At 43.4% G+C, this 6,854-nt stretch overlaps 1 protein-coding gene across 1 annotated transcript in view; it reads right to left on the bottom strand.

Moving 5' to 3' along the window:
- The window catches only part of LOC107552419 (neurexin-2-like), a gene marked incomplete at its 3' end in the record, with an annotated part of 297,359 nt that extends 291,541 nt beyond the window's left edge, over positions 1–5,818 (bottom strand). Inside the window, exon 1 of the mRNA XM_016234286.1 lies at positions 5,621–5,818. The remainder of the gene's footprint in view (positions 1–5,620) is intronic.
- Between the last annotated feature and the right edge of the window lie 1,036 nt (positions 5,819–6,854).

Below are 6,854 nucleotides of genomic sequence, written 5' to 3'. Positions count from 1 at the left end.
ATGCCAAAAAAAAACATATGAGAGAAAAAAAAGAAAGAGAGAGAGAGAGAGAGAGAGAGAGAGGGCGGGTCAATGGTGTCAATGTCACAGAGACATAATGAAGGAACAAATTAAACAGATCAGTCGGGCAGAGATCAGTACAGCCCAGACATGATCAACAGTTTCTATTGTGCCACAGAAATAGACATCCTTTACAATCGCAGCGGTGCCCAGCCTGTGTGTGTGTGTGTGTGTGAGTGAGTGAGTGAGTGTATGTGTGAGTGTGAGTGTGAGTGTGAGTGAGTGTGTGAGAGAGAGAGTGTGTGTGTGTAAGAGAGTGCGTGTGTGTGTGTGGGAGTGAGTGAGTGAGTGAGTAAGAGAGTGTGCGTGTGTGAGTGAGTGAGTGAGTGATTGAGTGAGTGTATGTATGTGTGTGTGTGTGTGAGTGAGTGAGTGTGTGAGTGTGAGAGAGAGAGAGTGTGCGCGTGTGTGTGTGAGAGAGAGAGAGAGAGGTAAACTGGGAGCTGTTCAGATAAGCGAACTCACATTTACACACAGAGAACTGAAGAGAAGTGCTGAATCAGCCGCAGCATTGCAGAGACACACAAACTAACTCTTTCTGCACATTCTCCTGACTGCCACTGTGCTTGTGCTGCTGGTCACTCCTCTGGTTTATTGCTTCTTTTATTATTATAGCATTCATGAACTGCTTTGGATGACCACATCACTAAATCAATAGGCTACATGTACTTATACTAGGGCTGCACAATTCATAGAAAAAACTCTGTTATGATCAGCATAATTAATTGTGAAAAGCATTGAATGCAGTGGTTAGTTTAGATCTACTCATCTTATGTCAAAGGCTTTTATTCACAAAGTGTTTTGCAGCACTGCATGTTGAGTGCATTAATGCAGTGACCAATCCTTTACAGGGGTCATGAAATGGAAAATCAAAATGTCCTTGATATTTATTTCAGGTTACATACTGCAAGTTTCACACCTCAAAGCTAACTCTCCAGGTTAAAATATGAGTTTGTGAGGATGATTTTCCTCTAGACGTCCCTTCACATGTGTATAAAACTCTTAACAAGAGTGATGCTGCTGCGGAGTAAAAACCGCCCAATGTTGTTCTGTCCCTATATACAGACAAACCTCCAAAAACTGCATATCCAATTAGAAGTGCATGCAGTTTATTTTAACGATGTGCCTAAGCAAATGAACAAGAATGTTAATCTCAACATGCTGCCATTTTTTTCTAAATATCAATTAATTATAGCAGGCCTAAAGTTATAATAATAGTTTTAGAACTAAAAGATCATATTTTCAGATAGTCATTCTCTTCTGCCTCAGGCTCAAATACAAGCGGCTCTTTCTCGAACATCAAACACACATCACACATGCTGTGAGGGAAAACAGTGATGAAGTTCACCAATTACAGCAGCGGATTTTAACTTCAGCTTTTGAAAGGGGAGATTCCACCTGAAATGTGGCGTTTGCAGGGAGTGAAAATGAGGATGCAAAATGATAATTTTTACAAATATTTAAAGTTGTTTGATGCAAATAACTTTGCTTAGTTCATAAGCTAACCTCTCGAAACAATGTAAAGATCTTCAAATGCATTTATAACCCCTTTAATGCTCAAATCACAAGAGTTTTGCTCAACATGAGCTCAGTGACTGTCTGCAAAATGAGGTTCAGTTTTACTTAAAGCAGCAACCTTCAACATCTCACCATAAACCCAGAGGAACCATCTGCCAACAGAATAAAGAATACAAAGACAAATCTCATCCAACTCTTCAGGGCTAATGCTGATGTAACGCTTTAACCCTATGTGTTCAGTTCAGAATAAATCATTCAGTAACGCACTGATGTCCATGAGATCTTAATCACTTCACTCTCTGTGCTCCTACAAACATGGAGAAATGTCCACATCACTTCATTCAGTCACCCTGGATTGATTTTTAAGACTCTCCTTAAATGAAATGGAAGGAATTCACTTTCAACTCTAGGTGCAGTTGGCATGTGAAATTCCTCTTAAGTGAAAGACACTGAGGAAACGAGATCAGAGCAGTTCAGAGCGATCCAGCTGCTGTTATTTCAACCCAATCTTCCCGAGCTGCCATGACTCGATTATTGAAATTAAACCGTTTGCGTTCTCTGGCTACCATTATTAAAACTGCGGTTCTTCATTTCATTCAAAGGTTTTGTTTCTCTCAAATATTGAGCAGCAATTGCTAAACTGTGACCCTAAAAACCAAGAAGAACCAACCCAAATATATTTGTCTTAGATATTCTCTCATGGATTCTGTCATCTTTTACTCAGCCTCACTTCATTCCAAACCTCTGCCATGTTCTTTCTTCTGATTCTATGACTGATAGTGCCGGTCGCTCTTCCAAGCAATTATGGCAAACAAAGGGACTCTGAAGCTTTCATGCAAAAGCATCTTAAAAGTACCTTAACATATGGCTCTGTAGTCACACAAACCCAACTGATAACCTCAGCATCAGCCCAAACTCCCTGTGTGTTGGTCAGATTTCACATGAGAAGACAAAGCTGTAGGCTTCCGTTGGCCTTGCATGGAAAAGTGACATTTTCGTCTTTTAATGTTCATGGCAAGGAAAGTCATTACAGTTTAAAACAGCACACAGGTTAGTAAATGATGAAAGAATATTCACTTTTGGGTGAACTGATTCTTTAAAGTTTTGCTTTCATGTTTGTAGGCCCCGTGTAAATCTTCTCTAAGCGCATTAGGCCTCTTAAGAAGACAACAGCCTCAGTTTTTTACCAAAATGCAGAACGCACACCTCCGTCACTAGACCGTCTCATCAGATGTGTCTGAAGTCTCGTCACGTACTGCTAATCAGCGTCAGTGATGATCTGGATGATGTGAACGGAGGAGGATCTGCTCACTTTAGCGTTCAGCTCGTTTTAGAGACACTTCTGATCGCTACGCTCGCGTTAGCTCGTTTTAAGATCTCTTTACCTGGGGCGGCGAGAGAGAGAAATGCCGGTTAGGGTGGTTAGAGGAGAGGGATTATAGTCAGATCAGCGGCGCTGCTAACAGGCGGCAGCGATCTCTGGGTGTCGGGGTCGAGCCGCTGTCACGGCAGGTGAGGAGGTCACGTCTGGAGCATCACGGCTCCTTCAGCTGAGCTCTGGATCAGTGTTCAAAGACAAAAAGAGCTTTTTAAGCTGATCTCCCACTTTAAAGAGCTGACAGGAACTAAACTAACAGTTAAAGGTTGAGAAATGTTAAAACACAGCCGTGCTGAATACAGTAAACTCACGTAGAATGATATACAATCCAGCAAATCTCAGCAGCTTGATTGCTTGTATAGTAACAATGTAAACCATATTATTACTCATCTCTAATCATACTAAGGAATGAAGATATTATAATCATTACAATCATGATTTTCTGCTTTGAAACTATGTGTGAAAAGTGCTTCTCCAGTAAATTTGACTTGACAAACACAAAGATCCTGCAGAGATCAGGCCAGTGAAGAATAGGATCTTAATTTGGGATAAAAGCATTTAATGGCAACATGAATGCATTCAGACTCCTGACAGACGTCTGCCAGATGAAGCTGCAGCACATCTGAGGAAAAGACCCGAAGCATTCCCTCTCAACCACACAAAACTCTCCTACTACAAGGACAAAAACTACTAGTTAAACACAAGGAAAATGTATTTAACACCAGCTTTTGGTTTGGAAAGAGAGATACTCAGATCTGAAAGGTTGTGAATCTCTTCTACTTCACTGCAGCCATTTTTACTTTTACAAGTGATAATCCAATTGCAACACCCTATTATGTGTGCAAGCATTATTTCAAGTTTAATTGACTTGTTTTCACAGACAGTTCTAAAGCAGCTTTACAGAAAACAGTGACTTATAAGCCTCAGTGTTCAAGAGAGAAGACCGAGCAGCGAAAGAAAAATCTCTGAAATCTCTTTTCTGAAAAAAATAAAGAATCAAATGCTGAAAATATAGGGCAGCCTATTAGAAAGATCATCATAAGCTAGAAATATTTGTGTTTGTGAGTAAAGCTGAAGTGTGCTGAAGGTTGGCGTTTCCTCAGATGTGTTTGGTGCTGCTAAATCTCAGAGAACACAGGGTCACTCACACGCTTACAGAAGCAGATCAACCTGACACACACACACGCACACACGGAAGACCGAGCAGCGAAAGAAAAATCTCTGAAATCTCTTTTCTGAAAAAAATAAAGAATCAAATGCTGAAAATATAGGGCAGCCTATTAGAAAGATCATCATAAGCTAGAAATATTTGTGTTTGTGAGTAAAGCTGAAGTGTGCTGAAGGTTGGCGTTTCCTCGGATGTGTTTGGTGCTGCTAAATCTCAGAGAACACAGGGTCACTCACACGCTTACAGAAGCAGATCAACCTGACACACACACACACACACACACACGCGCACACACACACTGCAGCTCTGAACACAGCCATCTATAACCTACTGATCAATCACAAAGTCAATATATAATTTGCATACTAATAACATGTCATGGGAAACCACAAAGCAAGAGTATCAGTGCAAACATGCATGTCTCTCTGTGTGTGTGTGTGCACGTCTCTCTGTGTGTGTGTGTGCACGTGTCTGTGTGTGTGTGTGTGCATGTCTCTCTGTGTGTGTGTGTGTGTTGTTCAGAGACGTTGTCTCGCACCCCAGCGTAGGAGCTGCGCGCGCTGAAATCACCCTCACTACACATGAACTCATGGACTCACTGTGAAATCAGACAGAACGCGCTGGTCCTTTGATTTCAGCCCATTTAAATGAACATAATACAGGCAAGAGAGAACGAAACGACACAAGAACGACTGTCAACGCCTACAATCACACTATCGTGTGTGTGTGTGTGTGTGTCAGACGGAACAGTCTAGAGATCGTGGATGGAAACACTGTGTTTAACATGTCTCGACACTACGGCAGCTCCTGAAATAGCATGTCAAATGTGTGACATGAGTGATCGATGCTCTGATCATTAGAGTCTCTTCAGCGAACATTCATCAATCACAGTCACTTCCCTTCACGCGCATCCTCCGGTCCTCTGCTTTAAACAGCATCGTGTTTCCAAACCCCGAAACACGCTGGAGACTTAGATCAAACCTGACATGATCCGAAACAAGAGATCACCTCCTCCAACCCTCTCAGAGACACACACACACACACACACACACACACACACACACACACACACACACACACACACACACACACACACACACAGACACAGAGAGAGAGCGTGTGTGTGTGTGTGTGTGTCAGACGGAACAGTCTAGAGATCGTGGATGGAAACACTGTGTTTAACATGTCTCGACACTACGGCAGCTCCTGAAATAGCATGTCAAATGTGTGACATGAGTGATCGATGCTCTGATCATTAGAGTCTCTTCAGCGAACATTCATCAATCACAGTCACTTCCCTTCACGCGCATCCTCCGGTTTCCAAACCCCGAAACACGCTGGAGACTTAGATCAAACCTGACATGATCCGAAACAAGAGATCAAACCCTCTAACCCTCTCAGAGACAGACACACACACACACACACACACACACACACACACACAGAGAGAGAGAGAGAGAGAGAGAGAGAGAGAGAGAGATCAATCAGCTCTTTACCTTCGCAATGCTCTCCCTGCGTCTCCGTCTCTTCTTCTTCCCAAATCCCTTCGCTTTTCACTGGAACCTCAGTACGGAGTATTGTCCAGTATCCGTGAGAGCGCAACGCGTCTGGATCCTGCGCGTCTTCCGAAGGGAGCTGCTGAGCGCCGCGTCACCTGCGTCCTCACATCAGCAGCGCGCGCACAGAGACACGCCCCGCACCGCGGGCGGAGCCGAGCTGCAGTCAGAGCGACGCGACGCGACGCGACGCGCGGTACAGATCGGCGTTCTTCTCCACAAAGAAGCGCTAGAAACACCCCTCACGGAAAGGAGATTTTAGCGCTGACGAAGGACGCGTTTAGATCCTCCTACAGCCCATATTGAGCGGTTTCAACTCAAACGAGCTGCTGGACCGAGTCCAGATGAGCGCGCGTCACCAAATCACCAGCTGCTGCCAAATACAAGTCTCACATTACTACACATCACTGAAGTAAACGACACTATACAGTCAACATTACTGTATACAGCCACATAGAACTAATGACTTGCATGAAGAGCTGGAACGCGTGCATTCCTAAACACACTTCAGTGCTGTAAGCATGGTGTTCCCTTTCATGGGAACTTCGAACTGCGTCCTCTAGGGGTCGCTATGGGGAACGCCTCGTCGTGACCCGTGTCTGAAGCATACATTGAGGCTGTCTCATTTCAGAAAAGCAAGTAGGACACTGCGACCTTCTTTCACAGGAATTCGGAGGATGCATGAGGTGTATCCTTCGCTGCTACAGATAACCCACAATTCTTTGCGTCGCCGTGAACAACCGTTGTTAATTTGAAAAATGCCGGCGCCGGCAGATGTAACGTACACACAAGCGCAGATGTGGTGTTTACAACTTACCTTAATTCGCCTCGGTAAAAACAGAAACTTTGTTTTTTTAATAACCTCCTCCTTTTTTTCTCTAATAGATGCCTGCTGTATGTATGCTGCAGCTCCTCAAACATTGAACAAAATAAAACAAGTAAAACCATTTTTTAAAAAATTACTTTCCAAATTTAGAAATAATTTTCCTTCATTTAAGTAGTGTGAGAGCGCAACGATGCTCTAAATGTGTTGGCATAGCAACGCGATACTTCCGGTTTCCTTTTCCGCCCGTCCTACGAAGGCCGTCTCGTTTAATACTAGGTTGAGGACACTTTGTATATGCATCCTACAGAGGATGCGACCTCCAGAGGGTGCAGCCTTCTAAATGAGACA

Source organism: Sinocyclocheilus grahami, unplaced genomic scaffold, assembly GCF_001515645.1.
Source record: "Sinocyclocheilus grahami isolate Dianchi unplaced genomic scaffold, SAMN03320097.WGS_v1.1 scaffold450.1, whole genome shotgun sequence".
NCBI lineage: Eukaryota > Metazoa > Chordata > Actinopteri > Cypriniformes > Cyprinidae > Sinocyclocheilus > Sinocyclocheilus grahami.
The sequence above is the reverse complement of the archived record's forward strand: the minus strand, read 5'-3'. Positions and strand labels throughout refer to the sequence as shown.